The sequence below is a fragment of the Hibiscus syriacus genome, unplaced genomic scaffold (assembly GCF_006381635.1).
Source record: "Hibiscus syriacus cultivar Baekdansim isolate YM2019G1 unplaced genomic scaffold, ASM638163v2 tig00111877_pilon, whole genome shotgun sequence".
Taxonomy (NCBI): domain Eukaryota; kingdom Viridiplantae; phylum Streptophyta; class Magnoliopsida; order Malvales; family Malvaceae; genus Hibiscus; species Hibiscus syriacus.
This window is the reverse complement of record NW_024063208.1, coordinates 1,780,223-1,797,380: the sequence shown is the minus strand read 5'-3', so window position 1 is coordinate 1,797,380 and position 17,158 is coordinate 1,780,223. Positions and strand designations below refer to the sequence as shown.

The 17,158-nt window shown below is 33.9% G+C and overlaps 1 non-coding gene and 2 pseudogenes across 1 annotated transcript; all 3 read left to right on the top strand.

Annotated features, from left to right (window-relative positions):
• The first annotated feature begins 2,563 nt into the window (after nt 1-2,563).
• On the top strand, nt 2,564-8,660 carry LOC120172765 (annotated as a pseudogene).
• A 3,221-nt stretch (nt 8,661-11,881) lies between these two features.
• TRNAR-CCG lies at nt 11,882-11,954 on the top strand. Its single transcript has one exon. It is a non-coding gene; the product is annotated as a tRNA-Arg (tRNA).
• Nucleotides 11,955-13,860: 1,906 nt separating this feature from the next.
• Nucleotides 13,861-14,133, top strand: LOC120172676 (annotated as a pseudogene).
• The last annotated feature ends 3,025 nt before the right edge of the window (nt 14,134-17,158 follow it).

The window sequence follows — 17,158 nt, the reverse complement described above, 5'->3', positions numbered from 1 at the left end:
GATATGGGTATAGGGTATGGCCCTCTTAATATATAGAAAGACTTAAAAAACTAGAGAATACGTACCTAACACTCACCTCCGAATTTGGGTAACATAGGCTAAAATTTATGCACATTTTTTCCGACTTTTTCAAAGATCCATTTTGAACACACTGAACATCCGTAACAAAGTCATTCATCATATCGAACTTTAAGATTAATTGTTCCCGACTCCGAGAATGTTCTATCATCATTACACACGTATTGTTGCTTGCACTAATATTTCTTCAATTCTGAAACAGTTATCCTTGTGCTTTACACAACACAGAAGAATTTCTGGGCGACTAAAGGAGACTGTACAGAGATTTTTCAATGGCCTTCCTTTTAACTTACATTTTTCGCAGTGTGGGTTATTAACTAAGTAAAAAAAAATACCCTCTGATGTTTAACGGATGGATGTTCGCTGCCGCGATGGCAATACGAACAGAGGATCCTATATTTTTCTATAAAACAGGACCTTTTAATGCCCTTGGATTCCGTTAATAGGGAGTTTTATCACCTTGGATGTCTGTTTTAAGGGGTATCTCCAAAGTGTGCATAACATGTAAATATGTAAACATGTTTGTTTTCATTTTTCTTAATAAATTTGCATTTGAATCAACAAATCTGAATCAATTATCAGTTACTTTAGTAGGATAAGGTGTTAGTACCTTGAGCAAGGTCAATGTATTAGATCTTGGTGTTATGAATTAAGAACTTGTTAAGGTGTTAGATTCTTAAGCATGGTAAACAGTTTAATTCTTGGTGTTGTGAATGGAGAAATCCAGATTAGGAGAGTGCCTTGTATTGAGCATTGTACCATCTAATATGGATTATTCCTTTAAAAAAACTTATCTAATATGGATTAGTTGAATAATTCTCAAGTAAGGTCGGTAGTTTAAATTTAGTGGGGTGAATAGAGAGGTCATTAAGTTCAATTCCTAAGCAAGCTTTATGATTTAAATCTTAGTGTTACAAATGGAGAAGTTTGGGTTGAGAGAGTTTTATATTGAGTATTGTAATATTCAATATGAATTAACTTAATTTTGGGTTTTGATTATATTCAAATAAATTTAAGAGATAATTTTTTTTATTAATATGGAAAAAGTACGACAATGTCTGTTCAAATATAATTATAAACTTTTCAATATTGAACGCTCGCACTTCTGATATTTATGATGCTCAAACTCGGATTCTCAAGGAATGATAACAATTTCTTTATCTCGGTGGCCATTTGGTTCGTGCTAAGTGATAAATCTATAAATTACATACACAAATTTCGATGAAATATATAATGTAAGATTCGGTTTTATTCTGATTTAATTTTTCAGATGTGAAGATTATAATGCAGCATTTTATATGTTATAATTAGAACATCATGTATTTTTTTATCCAATACGAAAAGATTTAAATTTGTTCATTTTCACTTCAGTTTAATAAGGATATAGGTAATTTTACGAAATTTAACGATAGATAATAATATATATAATGGGGTGCAAAAATTGAATAAAAATTAAAAGTTTTTCTATATAATTACAAACCAAAATTGATTTTAATTTCTTTGATATATTAAAATTGATTTTGATAGATTTAATCTCCCAATCTCTTCAACTTTCGTTATACATTCTAATAAAACAGAAAATATAACATCACAAAATAACAGTCTTATCAATTCAGATTGCTAATAACACTGTAAGGATTAAATTATGTCAAAATAAAGCAGAAGGATCAAATTTTTAACATGCTCAAAGGACTAAAATTAGAAATATACATTATTTAACTTGGTCTCGGGTGGAGGTTTCCTTGTTCTCGGGTCGGATGGACCAAAAACTCGACCCATGACCATCCCTAATTGAGATGATTTTAACCTATGATGTTTATTAGTATGATTTTTATAATTTATTGAAATGAATAATCAATCAATAAAATGAAAATTTAATATTTTTTAAATTTTTATAATATATTGCTACATGTAAGTTATAAAACAAACTAAAATTAAGCAAACAAAAAAAACAAGAAAGACAATTCTGTCATTTTATATTACTGAAATCAAATTCATCTGACATGTTTGCGAACCAAACAGAATATGAAATTGGATTCCAATTCAATTTCCTACCAACTAAACAGGTTTTAGACTCAGATTTCAATTCCTACAGATTTCAATTTCTTCACAGATTTCAATTCACTCATAAACATTCAGCGAACCAAACGCCATCTTAATTTAACTGGCTTCAATTTTTGCTAGAAATCTTCAAAATAAGCAAAAGAAGATGAAAAACCTGAAGATTCGGAGATAACATCGAACCTTCAATTACAATCAGAAGGTGAAGTATTAGTACAACAACAATAATAAAATCTTATTCTCATACGCAATAGACTAAGGGGAGGTATGATAGTAAGTTGTCCCCAACGCCAGGTTGAGAGCAGCTTCCGTAGAAGGCTTCCAATAGTCAGAAAATTAAAAATAAAAATAAAATGCAATGCATGTATAAATAAATACATAGTTGAGCAGTCTTCATAATGTAGTCTTCATATGCACGTCTGTAATGGGAAGTAATTCTTACAAATAAATCTCTCCGTAAAAATCTCTGTAATAGACAAAAATATAAGACCCGAAAAATTTAAAAAGAAAAACATGAAGAAAATAATACACAGAAATCAACGATAATAAATTACGAAAAAGAATAAAATTACATAATAAAAATCTAAATAAAGACAACACTACTTCGTTATCTTAATTCTAAGCTATCTTAATTCTAAGCTGTCATAAATTCCACTCTTAAAGGCGAAGGATTAGTGTTCTCTGCATATGATATCGAGAGAAATCGCTTCTTCTTTGCTTCTTCCTATAATCTTATTTACACACTCCATTTTTCTTCTCTCCAAGTATGCTCTATTTTTCTCTTTCTTCGTTTTCTTTTTCTTTAATTACTTAATATTGCACCAATAAATTATTTAAAAAAATGGAGAAATGTTTTATGGATAGCTGAATCAAACTTTATGACTTTACTTTTATCTCGAAAGATTATGGGTTTAGTTTTTACTATTATGAGTTCCTTTTTATTCTCTTTATCGTTTCAGCGAAGCAATGGTGTCTTAATTTGGATTTAAAAAATACTTGAGAGGAACTCTGCTAAAATGTTTAGGAAGGAGCAAAATGAGTAATGAATGTTTAGGATAAAATCATCACTTTGTTCTTTGAAATTTGGGTTTTTTAATTGATTGTTTTTTTGTTACCATGTATACTTGTTGACACGAGTTGATGAATCTCCCAGAATGAACGGGGGTGGTCAAAAGCTCCGTTGCAAGCCGAAATTGATCCATTGGATTTGGAGCCTGAGGATGTCATTTCTTCCTTTGATTATCTTATGGAGAAAGAAGCACTGATAGTGGGTACTTCTAGTGGGCTTTTGCTACTGCACTCCGTGGACGGGAAGGAAACAGAAGTCGTTGGTCGGGTCGATGGTGGAGTCAAGTTCATTTCAACTAGTCCAGATGGAGACTTGCTTGGCGTAACCACAGGTTTCGGACAATTACTGGTTATGACTCATGATTGGGATTTTTTGTATGAGACTGCATTGGAGGACCACTCTGACAGAGTTGACGTACGTAAGGACTTTTCTCCATTCTTCTCTGATCTCTTTTGGCCTTTTACTTTTGTATCTAATGAATTTACATGTATTGTGCCCTTCATGCTTATGTCGGATAGGTAGAATATTTTTTTTTCATCATATATGTTGCTTCTGTTGTATATTGTATTGGTCTTTTATTGACCTGAACCTGGCTTCAGGTGAACCCGAATTTTCATCCAGAGAAATGTTTGGAAGTCCCATCTCTTGTAGAGGTGATGGAAAGCACTTTGCCACTCTAAGTGAGGCGTTGAATGCATCTTCTTCAAATAAGAGGCTTAAGGTATGGGAGCGGGATACTGGAACTGTACATGCTTCCTCGGAGCCAAAGGAATTAATGGGGTAAATTCTGGAGTGGATGCCTAGTGGAGCAAAAATTGCTACCGTTTGTGACAGGAAGGCACAGAATGAGGGCCCATCAATAGTTTTTTTATGAAAGAAATGGATTAGAGAGAAGCTCATTTAACACTGGCGAACCAGTTGATGCAAGTGTAGAACTTCTAAAGTGGAATTGCAGTTCTGATCTTCTTGCTGCTGTTGTCAGATCTGGAAATTATGATTCTGTTAAGATCTGGTTTTTCAGCAACAACCATTGGTATCTAAAGCATGAAATCAAATACCCAAGGAAAGATGGAGTTCGATTCATGTGGGATCCAACAAAGTCACAGCAACTAATTTGTTAGTCTCTTAATGGGCAGGTCACAGTTTACAATTTCATCTGGGTAACAGCCGTCATTGATGAGTCAACGGCCTTTGTTATTGATGGCTCTAAGATACTTGTGTCCCCCCTCTCTTTGTTCTTAATGCCGCCTCCTATGCATTTATTTAGCCTTAATTTCCAAAGTGCTGTTCAAGAAATGTTTTTTTCCCCATGTCTGGTAAGAATCGTTTGGCTTTGTCTTTATCAAATGGTGGTCTCAGTGTTGCAGAGCTTCCTATGCGTGACACTTGTGATTCTCTAGAGAGCAAAGAATTTAGTGTGGAACAGTGTCTATCTGAAATGCCTGTGGGTTCTTTTGTACATCTTGCATGGCTGCACTCACATATGCTTCTTGCTGTTTCTTATCATAGATTCAGTCACAGCAATTGTTATTTCCAAACCTCTTCAAAGGCGGATAGTCTTTTTGGTTTCTATTTGCAGGAGATCGAGCTCACTTGTTCTGAGAATAGTGTCCCAGGTCTATTGACGTGCGCTGGCTGGCATGCAAAAGTTTCACATCGGAACTTGTTGGAAGGACTTGTAATGGGTATTACTCCCAATCCTGCTAAAAAAGGTTCAGCTTTTGTTCAGTTTGATGGAGGAGAAGTTTTTGAACATACATCTAAGTTGGGAATTAACAAACGGGATTTTAAACATGATGAGTTAAGGTTTTCTTCATCTTGCCCCTGGATGAAAGTAGTTTTAGTTGGTGCAACAGAACCATCAATGCTTTTGCTTTTTGGTCTTGATGATATGAGAAGGCTTCATGTTGGTAGGAAAATACTATGCAGCAACTGCAGCAGTTTCTCATTTTACTCTAATTTAGGTGACAATGTAATCACACATTTGATTATTGCAACAAAACAGGATTTTCTCTTTATCGTGGACACCAGTGATATATTGCATGGAGAATTAGAATTAACATATGAGAACTTTATTCATTCTGGTAGGAAACGAGAGGAAGAGGAGAATATTAACTTCATAAATATTTGGGAAAGAGGTGCCAAAATCGTTGGTGTTTTACATGGAGATGAAGCTGCTGTCATATTGCAAACAAATCGAGGAAATCTGGAATGCATCTATCCGAGAAAACTGGTGCTAGCCTCAATTGACAATGCTTTGAACCAAAGAAGCTTTAGGGATGCACTTCTTATGGTGAGGCGACACAGGATCGATTTCAATGTGATTGCTGATTATTGCGGAATTCAAGTGTTCAATCAATTAGCTTCAGAGTTTGTCAAGCAAGTGAAAAATTTGAGTTGCATGCAGATTCAGATTGGTTAAATGGTTCCTAGCCAAGTACCCGAATGTTTCCATTCAGGTTGACTCTCTTGTAGGGGATCCTACACTTGCAGATAAGCATCAGAGTAGTGACCATAAAAGGATGAAGGTGCAGGGATGGAGTCCTCCTCCACTTCATTTTTTTAAAGTTAATGTTGATGGGGCAGTTAGTGGGGATGGGCTGCTGGGGATATTGGGGGCATTTTAAGAGACTCGGATAGTAAAATTCTAGGGTCTTTCTCGCACGCTGTTGGTCCAGGTCCCCCTCCACTCGCTGAGCTGAAAGCCATTGAGAAAGGCATTGATTTCTTCCTTTCGACGGATTGGGCATTGAAAGGAAGGTTAATTATAGAAAGTGATTGTAAGTCAGTGGTGGATTGGATTTTGTTGCCGACTACATCTCCTCGATTTCTTAGTTCGTTGGTTCAAAAAATTGCTTCCATAATCATGGAGAGGGAAATCATTATTAGACATATCTCGAGGAGTTGCAATTGTGAGGCTGATTCTCTAGCTAAACAGGGGATTGGATGAATATTATTAAGTGTCATAGAGGTTTTCTAGCAGGTTCTTGGTCTATTGAGGCTGAAGGGGCTGGGAAAGTTTTGTTATTGTTTAAGGAAGGTTTGGTCGTTTAGGGAGTTTTTTTTTAAATATTCTGTAATTTTTATGGCTTTGTCAGTGTGTCTTGGTTGTATTTTATGTAATGAGTCCCTGATCAATAAAATCCTAAGGCACTCTTTTCCTCCCTCCAATGATTAAGGAACTTTCCCAAGAATTCCTTTAATCAAGAAGGGGGTTTTAATGAGGCCTGTAATTTTTATCAAAAAAAATTTTGAGTTGCATAACTTTTTTTGTGCCATTAAAAACGAAAATGTGATGGAGAAACTTTACAAGAAATTTCTCTCTTCACCATGCTGCAAGGAGCAAAAGGATCTATTAACCCATGAGTTCAAGGGTTCTGATGCTAGTTTAGATGCGAATAACAAGGTGTTGTCAGTGCTTCTGGCCATAAGGAGGGCTCTTGAGAAACAAGTATCCGAAAGTCCTTCAAGGGAGCTCTGTATTTTGACCACTCTAGCTCGTAGTGACCCCCCTGCTCTTGAAGAAGCTTTGGAGAGGGTAAATGTCATCCGGGAGATAGAGTTATCGGGTTCTGATGACCCAAGACAAGTAAATTGCCCTTCTGCTGAAGAAGCTCTGAAACATCTTCTGTGGTTATCAGATTCAGAGGCTGTCTTTGAAGCTGCTTTGGGCCTTTATGATTTGAACCTTGCAGCTATTGTGGCACTGAATTCACAGCGAGACCCTAAGGAATTTCTTCCCTTTCTCCAGGAATTGGAGCATATGCCTATTCTCTTGATGCGCTATAATATTGACCTTAGGCTGCACAGGTTTGAGAAAGAGATCAAACATATTATATCTGCAGGTGATGCCCATTTCTCTGATTGCATGAACCTTATGAAGAAAAATCCTCAACTTTTTCCTCTAGGATTTCAGCTGATACCGATCCTACCCGAAGAGGGCAAGTCCTTGACACTTGGGGAGATCAGATGAAAAATGCTTTGAAGATGCTGCTGCAACTTACTTGTGTTGCGCCAATTTGCAAAAGGCTTTGAAGGCTTATCGTGAATGCAGTAACTGGAGTGGTGTGCTGACGTTGCTGGGCTGTTAAAGCTGGAAAAGAATGAAGTAATGCAACTGGCTCATGAGCTTTATGAAGAACTTCAAGCGCTCGGTAAACCTGGAGAAGCTGCCAAGACTGCTTTGGAATATTGTGGAGATATTAGTGCCGGGATTAATTTGCTGATCAGTGCAAGGGACTGGGAGGAGGCGTTGAGGGTTGCCTTTTTACATAGCAGAGAGGTTTTAGTATCGTTGGTGAAAAATGCAGCACTGGAATGTGCAAGCGGCCTAATAGATGAATATAAGGAAGGGCTGGAGAAAGTGGGGAAATATTTGACTCGCTATTTAGCTGTTCGGCAAAGAAGGTTGCTTCTTGCAGCAAAGCTGCAGTCAGAAGAAAGGTCAATAAATGACCTCGATGATGATACTGCTTCAGAAGCTAGTAGTACATTCAGTGGAATGAGTGTCTACACCAGAGGGTAAGTGTTCTGTATATTCTGTGTTTTACTCTTAGCTTTATAGCTCGTTGCAGAAAATGTGCTGCTTTGTTGTTTTCGAGTTCCATCCATTTGTGAATGTTCTGTTTCCTTCCTGCATTAACAGTGCAAGAAAAAACTCTGCTGCTTCAACTGCTTCAGCTGCCTCAACTACATTATAGCCCAGGCGAGGAGATGGCTCTTGTAGAAAGCCATGTCCCTAACAGCTGGAGCAAAGAAGGAACTAAAGTCGTCGTTGGTTTCTCTTGTTATGTTTGGCGAGGATGAAACTTCTCGAAAGGTGCAACATGTAGGAGAGAACTTTCAACTTTCTCACATGGCTGCAGTCAGACTATCTGAAGATACGTTGTCCGATGATACCATAAATGAGCAGGCTCATACTTTGGAGCGATATCTACAGAAAATGAAAACGGTACCTCGGGATTCAAATGCTTTTTCATGGCACAGTCGAGTATTCCTTTCTCCTCGACAGGTTAGCTCATTTCTTGCCAATGGCCCTCCTTAGTTCGAAATTCTGCACAATGGATGAATGTTTTAAGTTTCCTGCTGCTTCAAGGTTGAACTCGGTTTTAACCAACTTAGTTTTGAATCTTATCTCGCGAAGTTCCCCCTCATAAACATGTGTGCTCCTGTCCATGCATATACATAAGTGCATTGCCATAACTTCTCTTTCTCTTCATGATTCGTTCTTCAAACACAGCTTCGGAATCCATGGCATGAGCTACAGTCTGATTAACTTTTTCGAATTCGATGTGCTTGAAACTTAACGTTGAATATTCGCAACTGCTTGTCTACAGGCACGAGGGGAAGTATACACCCAAGCTGCTGTGCATTTTGAGATGATGAGAGAAGTCGGGAGATAGCAGACACTGATTATTTATTCCACGGAATTATCTTTCAGAATCTTCCACCATTTCTTTGGCTTAGAAACTTCATTAGATTTTTCATTTGTTCCAGCTGCTTGCTTAATTATGTTTTTGCTATATTAGGGTTTTATTTAATAAAAGAGACTCAAAAAGGTTTTGTTTCCATTAACCTAAGTATACGGTTCAGAAACACAGAATCGACAATCCGAAATGACTCGAAACTGTAGATAGAATTGTTGCCATTATTGTTCAACATGATAAACATATTGGAATCGGTTCTTGCTTGGAACCCCAAACCTCTACCGGAAATCCTCTTACATAAGTGAAAGTCCATCATGCAACTTCACCGTCGTCGGTTCCCATACGAGCAGCTCCTTTGCTTTGGTTATGTCCGCCTTCCGTTGTTGGGGATCATCGGGATTGATAAGCTGCAAAACCACATTACCGACAACTTGATTAATTGTTTGTTTTTCAAGAATATCTCTGCCGTACGAATAATGTATGGAAAACTGACCTCTTTCACAGCTTCTGCGAGTTCGAGCATGGAACTCACCTAAAATGCAGAAAAAGAAAGAAAACCGAAGTTGTTATCGGAAATATAAGATTTCCGGTAGATAGGAGAATCGAGAGTAAAGGGACTTGTATATGATAGCCTGGATTACCTATATGGAACGGTCCGGTGTTCTCCCCTTCCATAAGTCGTATTACGCCGTCAACCTTGATCGATTTATACATAACAGAAACTCCTCGTCTCTGGTCCTGGTAATTGAACAGTCAGGTTCATTGCTGCAAAATCCAACAGTTTTTAAGATAACAGTGAGGAAGATGGGATAATCTTTGGCATATTCGTAACATCTTAGTATTTACGGGATTGCTTGAGCTACGAAACTGCTGACGACACGCCGGCTGTCGATGTTCATGCATGATCCAAAAGTGTTGAAGATACAAGCGATTCGAATCTATGTTATGGTACAAAAAGAGTAAGAATGTTGAGGAGGGAAGAAATCAAGGAAGTGAAGAATAAAACACGGGATATTTATCGATGCCATGCTGCCTGTGGTAATCCAACGTCGTAGCAACTCCCAAATCCTGCAGCATCACAAACAAATCAAATCAAGATTTAAAATCATCGTTTTAATATGCAGATATCATTATTACAATAAACTTTATATTTCATGTAAAAGAATACATCAAATAATTACAATGGGTTTTATATTTTTATGGAAAAACTATACATCAAATAAATGAAGGTCAAGTACACAATAGTACACTATTTTGTTAAGTTCCGTAATTATTGAAAATTATAAAATGACCCATTGGCTATAGAGTATTTTTTTGTCGAGTCTTCCTACTATTAAAAGTTACAAAATGGCTATATGACTATTCATATGTTCCAAGCTCAACCTTTTTCTGTTAAAATTTTTTTATGACAGTCTAAGTTGTACGTTAATTGACTATGATATGATAAAATTTGATTCAAAAATACCAAGCGATTGTCATATCTCAATCAACATGTTAGCATCAAACTCAAGCTATCATCAATTTTTTAACAAAAAAAAACGAGTTTGAAACATATGAATAATTATATGATCATTTTATAACTTTTAATACTCGGGACTTAACAAAGTAACATTCTATAATCAAATGATTATTTATGTATTTTACCCAATAAATTAATATAACCAGATAAATTCAACCTAAAAAAATTAAATTAACATAAAATATAACTCCAAACAAATCATTTGCTCTTAAGTCGTAACATTGAAATGATATAGCTATAGAAATGATCATTCAACAACACGAATTTTGATATGATCCAATTTTATAAGATCAAAATTATATTTAAAATTTTTGAATTTTGGTCATATTTTTTAAGGATAAGGATAATTGTTATAATATTTCTACATTTATATTTTTTCAATTATGTCTCGATTTTTCAATAAAAAAGAAAAAATATATATTTTTATTGGGTTGAGTTTTGAAATTTCACCTTAAAAACCAAGATAATATTTAAATTAGATATAGTTTTACTAAACTCGAATTGAATCAAATATGAGTGGAAGAATGTGATATTTAAATTATGTTCGTGTGGACTGCAAATCCGACCTTATCCAACCATGGTCACCCTATATATCTCATTGACATATTTCTAGTAAGGTTAGATTTATAAATCTATTTAGATATTTATGGTTCGAGAGAGTTGTTACCAATATTTGTTTTGGTGTGATTGAATCACAAAAAAATATTTTGTTATTTTAATAAAATCTTGATTTTAAAATTTATTAAAATAACTTTTTGGTCTACTTTTCCAGAAAATGAGTTTGAAAGTTGATTACGTATGGGAATGATTAACACCTCATAACTCTAAAAAATCGATACATAGTCGATTAATTATTGTATTTGAAATGAAATTTACAGATTCAAATATCAATTTAATTAGTGATCTCTTTTTTAGTTAAATAAATATCATGGTATTTAACCTTTTAAAATCAAAGAGACCAACTTAATGAGTTCGTGCATCTTTATAACGTCTTATATATTATTATAAATATATAAATGTTGTACAGTACCAATTCCATTATGCTTGAGGTAGTTTAGTGGTAAGAATCTCACGTTTGTGACTGTGGAGACCTGGGCTCGAATCCCGGCAGCCACTATTTTTTCTGGTTTTTTAACTTAGTTACTTTAGGCCCACTTTTTGTTGACAATAGCCTAAAACGCATGTCGTTTTGCTTCCTCAAAATTCAAAATTGTCGCCATCGACGCTACAAATTCTAAAAATTCCATTGACTTAAAGACGTTTTTGTTTTCGCTTTCCTCAAAATTTTCGCTATTCTTTTGCTGGAGATCTGCTCTTTGCTTTGGACGCTTTGGCCTCTCCTCGATCCACAAAGGTGCGTCGTTTCTCATTCAATCCCTCCCCTTTATTGCCTCTGTTTCTTGTTTTTCTCCTTTGCTGTCGAAGTAAATTATGACCTTCTTAAATCTGATCGCCGATCTCTTCTAGATTCACTCTTTCTGTAAGCAGATCATATATATGTGTGTGTACTGCATTTTTCTCTTGTTTTTGCTTTTTCATTTGAACATTTTAGCAGATTTTCGAACTCTTTTAGATTCACTGTCTATGAGCAAATTATGTGTGGGCGCATATATATATATATATATATATTGCAGTTCTTTTTTAGGTCTTTTGAACATGTTAGATTTCTGGCTAAGGCAGTAAATCATACTGATTGACATAATATAAGGAGAATTGTTGTATTAGATAGGTCGCATAGCGGAGTGGATATCGCGTTAGACTCCGGATCTAAAGGTCGTGGGTTCGAATCCCACTGCGATCGGTTATCTCTTTTTCTTCTCTGATTTTGAGCTTTGCGAAAAATTATACATTTTAGGATATTCTTTTTGTTTTTAAAAAATAAAGATTTTGATCTATATAAAAAATTGATGAGAAATTCGTGTTAAAGGTCAATTAGATGGCTTCAAATATTTTAGGCTGTTTTTTAGTGCGTCTGGATTTGAATTGTATGAAACTTTGGTTGAAAACTCCGTTTTGATTCTTACTCTCTGTGAAAAATAAAGAGTAAATGCATTCGTATCCCATACCTTGTTGAACACTTTAAACTTACATTTCTACAATTGGATTGTCAAGATTACTCTTCAAAGAGCCACAAACATGTCAACCCTATGTAATATACTGGATATGTAAATTGAATGGCCTTTGTTAATGTCAGGGTTGAAAAGTAGAAAGCTTACATTTTTTTGAATTAGATTCTTTCATAGGGACATTTGCGAACTCCCTTTACTGATAGTTGCTACGTAAACCTGTGTAACTAGCTTTTCTAGGGTGAGTATTCAATTGAGTTGAGTTGACAAGTTCTATTTTAGGATTCAAATTATATCTAAAATTTTTGTAGTCGAGTCAAGTTTATGAAATTTGAGTTGAGTTTAATTTTTGAGTTTCTATTCAAGTTTAATTTTAAATATATACAATGCTATGATGCGGATTTATTTTAACGATTTTCTCTAACCATGTAAGATACACATATATATTTCTTCATAATTTTTATATTATAATATTATTTAATAAATCAAATGCTATCTAAAACTATAAAATATGTTTATAATTTTTTAAAGAAGGTATTTTGGGAAGAAAATGATGAGAGTATAAAAAGTCAAGGAATGATGAGAAAGAGGAATTTGCAGGGAAAAAAATACAGTAAAAAAGAAAAATTGAATAAAAGACAAAATTAAGGGACTAAATTATAAAAAGAGTTAATTTATTATTAAAAACAGGAATTGAAGTTACATAGATGTTCTATAGTGTTAAAGGAACATGTAATCCAAATTTGTTCAAGAATGTAATTAAAATGATAGAGGAATTAAGGGTAGGAGTAATTAAGGGTGAATATTTGAGTTAGTCAAGTTAATGGTGTTAAGTAATTTTGAGTTGGTTGAATTGACGACTCATATTTTATCATTCAAATTTTATTGATTTTTTTATAAGTCGAATAGAGTTTACTCATCTCTACTTTTTACTGTACTAACTAGTTAATAATTTCAGAATTGGATGGAATTAAGTAATTCAGACTCGAAGAAACGAATGGCATCTCTATCATTTTGCTGATAATATTAATGTGTAAAGCTATGCAAATAGTTCTCAAAGCATGAGGTTGGTTAATGTGAATAAAATTGGATGAAATGAAGTAATTTTAATATTAAAATGATTGGTAGTAGGCCGTACAATGTTGAGAGTTTATAGCGACCTCGTTATGTGGAAGAAATGAAGTAATTTCAGTCTGAATTTGTTTGGAATAACCTTCGCATACAAGTTCTACTGTTAGTCTTTGTACTCAGTGATGGATGTAAAAGTTTTAAAATAAAGTTCAAAATTCTAATATTTTTCTTTTTGAAAATAGGTATGCAATTTTTTTCTCCTCTTAATATATTAAATTAAATTTAGCATTTTTTCATAATAATGGATATGCAAATTGTTCCTCATTGGAGCTCAATACATCCGTCCCTGCTTGTATTGTACTATACGTAATTTGTGAATTTAGCATCTATAAGCTGGTTATTTTTTAGTCCATGTACTTTTCAAATTCTGGAATTTTAGTCCTGACTCGAACATAGTTCAGGGACTAATAACAATTTTTATTCCTTTACTTTAAATTGATGTCAAGCTGTCTATATAAACTTGGTTTCTGACGAGCCATTGATTTGAGGGGATTTTACATGTTCACGCAGATGATTGATGACCAACAGCTGGGGTTTCTTGCCAATTTTCTAGGCATTTTTTATATTTGCGCTGGTAATTGCTTACCATTATGTGATGGCTGATCCAAAATATGAAGGAAACTGAAAACCTTGGTCTGCGCTTTTTAGATAAGAACTTAGTTTATGTTTGTAACATGTTAGTTTTCTTTGCATAATTGAACTGCTAACTTTGTTTTTGTCAATCTTCTGTTTTTCTACTAAAGGTTGATCTGTAATCATTTTCCTTTAGATTTGAAGCATGTTGACATTAGTGGCTGAGCATGCCCACCCTGAAATCCGAATTTTCTTCAATTAGCTAATTATTTTACTGATGGTGTATGCATGAAATTTTTCGTGCCCACCCTGAAATCCGAATTTTTTTCAATTAGTTAATTATTTTACTGATGGTATCCACCCTGAACTTTTTCGTGCCCACTCTGAAATCTGTGTTTTCTTCAATTAGTTACTTATTTTACGGACGGTGTCCACTGAAATTTTATTTATACTCATCCTATTTAAAAGTTTTATGTTGTTAACGTACATGTACAATAATATTTTTGTATATGCCACTAGTTAACACTGTTTCCCAATGCATTTGAACAAGAACTTCTATAAGTTTGACCTCATATGATATGTGGCTTGCAGTGTTCCTACTGGTAACATCTTTAACAGTTCTATGTACAGTCCTTGTGATTTCATGTTGTTCCAAATCTTGTTCGTTCTTTTAAGTATCCGTGTTTAGGATGAGTATTTGATTAAGTCAAAAGAAATTAGATTTAGTCGAGTTCATTAATCTTATTTTATAACTCAAATTTTATTTGAATTTTTCTCAAGTTGAGTTCGAGTTCCTATTTAAATTTAATTATAAATATTTATAATATTATGTTACTAATAGATTTAAATAATCGTGTATAATCGTGTGTGTATATATATTACTTCATATTTTTTCATATGTGATTTACATATATCATGTAGAGTTTAGAGACTCGACTTGAACTTGAAAAACATTAACTAATTATTAAATAATTTGAGTTATTCAAGTTTTTGAAATTACGAGTTAAGTTTTACTCCCTTAATATTCATTACATTTTCAGATATATGTACAGAAATATGAAAGAACTTGAAAAGAAGCGTAACATATATGTAACTTGTATCATACATATAATTGTATCTTACTGTAACACTCTCAACCCATACTCGACCCGGATACGATTCCAGGATGTCACATTGATTATACAAAACAATGCTCTTAAAAAAATGATAAAACATTTGAACTTATATTATTAAAATACAATAATATATATATGTTAATACACGTTTATCAAAATACTCAGAGCATACACAACTTGACCCTTTGATTATATGCCAACATTCATTTACATAACAAAAGGAACTACTGATTAAGTTGCCTCTGATCTGATAGTGTTGTCCAACTGCTTAATCTGTCTCGTCTACTTTCTCGGATCCTACGTGTGAAACACTCACACGCTAAGTCATCGACTTAGTGAGGCAATATAATAATAATAACAACAAAGAAATGTAATGAAAATGCCATAATAAAATGGAATAAGATGAAATCAAATATTTAACCATGCAGTTTATATCACCATGTTCCTTACTTGTAAGCATAGTATATTAACATTCATGAATTTGTATTAATAAGATTATTGGCCCATGATACCATACTGAGAACATAAGGTATGTGAGTACTGTGAGGTTGTGCACTATGCTGTCACCACAGCTCGTATAAATGCACCGAAGTGCCACGTAGAATTGCACCGAAGTGCCGCGTAGAATTGCACCGTAGTGTCATATAAAATTGTCCCTAAGGATCACGTAGAAAATTCCTTAAGAATCATATACATATGCCAAGGATCAAGTATGTTTCTCAAAAGACCTCACACATGTTCCAAAGAATACATATATTTCCCGAAGGACCGCGTAGGCCCTCTACTCTTAGCATGCCAACTATACTTATAGTTCTCATCTACATAACATGAGTTTTTCCCAAATTACATAGTATATCACATAGACATATCATTTCCTTACCTTCATCACATGGCTCATATAACTTTGCATACATATTCATTTAAAACATGTTACACAATGCAAATAGTATGAATTCATATCATGCTTCACAATATGAAATAAATCATACATCAATGTATTGAATCTAGACTTCTCACAAGTCTAGAACTAAATATATCGTTATAATCATGTTATGCATATGCACTCACCTATATTTCCTTCCTTTTTCCTCGATCGATCTTACTAGGCAATTGTTCTGGAACTTGTTTAGGCTCTGTATCTACATAGTAATTCATTGATACTTATCAGTATACTAATTAATATATTCTAAACTATCATTCCTTAGGCTAAAAGAAAAGCCATTTTCATCTTTTAATGAAGGTATGCATCGATGCACTACACCATGTATCGATGCACTACTTGTGCATCGATACACTGATGACATTCCATGTTTTTATTTTAAAGTAGTGCATCGACGCACTTCTGTTCATTGATATACCTTGAACAATTTCTGGGATTTATCCTTGATGCATTGGTACACCTTGAATGTGCATCGATGCACATTGCCCAGAAATGTCATTTTAGCACGAAAATCTCTTCATAATCTTCTCAACACTTTATATTTCCCATCTTTTTATATCCCTAACTTGCATACTCTTACTTAAACTAATTATTATCCATTTCATACCTCTAAAACTTAGAAATCCAATTCTCAATATAGAATTTAAGAATCTCACTCAACTTCTAACATGTTCTTAATCTAATTCTAACACTTTCTATTTCTTAATTAGCTTGATGACAAGTCAAATCCCACTTATAATTCTTATTATGAACTCTAATCCAATATTTCACTTTTCTACTTACTTTCTTTAATTCTTCATGTACTCCTCATCTTATGGTTTTAAGATAATCTAAGCTTTCCTTAAGCTTAGTTATCATCTAATGATCAATAAGCAACCTTAAATTCATCAAGAATTTGATCAATAAGAAAACTCACCTTTAGCTTGGTCTCACGGTGGAGAAGAAGAATGAAGAAGAAGAGAAATCTGGAACTTTGGTTTTCCCCAATTATCTTCCATGTGGTATTAAAATATCCCTTCAAAAGTAATATTTAATTACTTCCCTTATTAAAAGAATTATTTACCCTTTTAGTTCCTCCTTCTTTGCTAATTGCTCCTACACAAAACATTTCAATCAATTCTTTGAACTTTTTAATTTATCCAATTTGGTCACTGAATTTTTAAATCTAATAATTTGATCA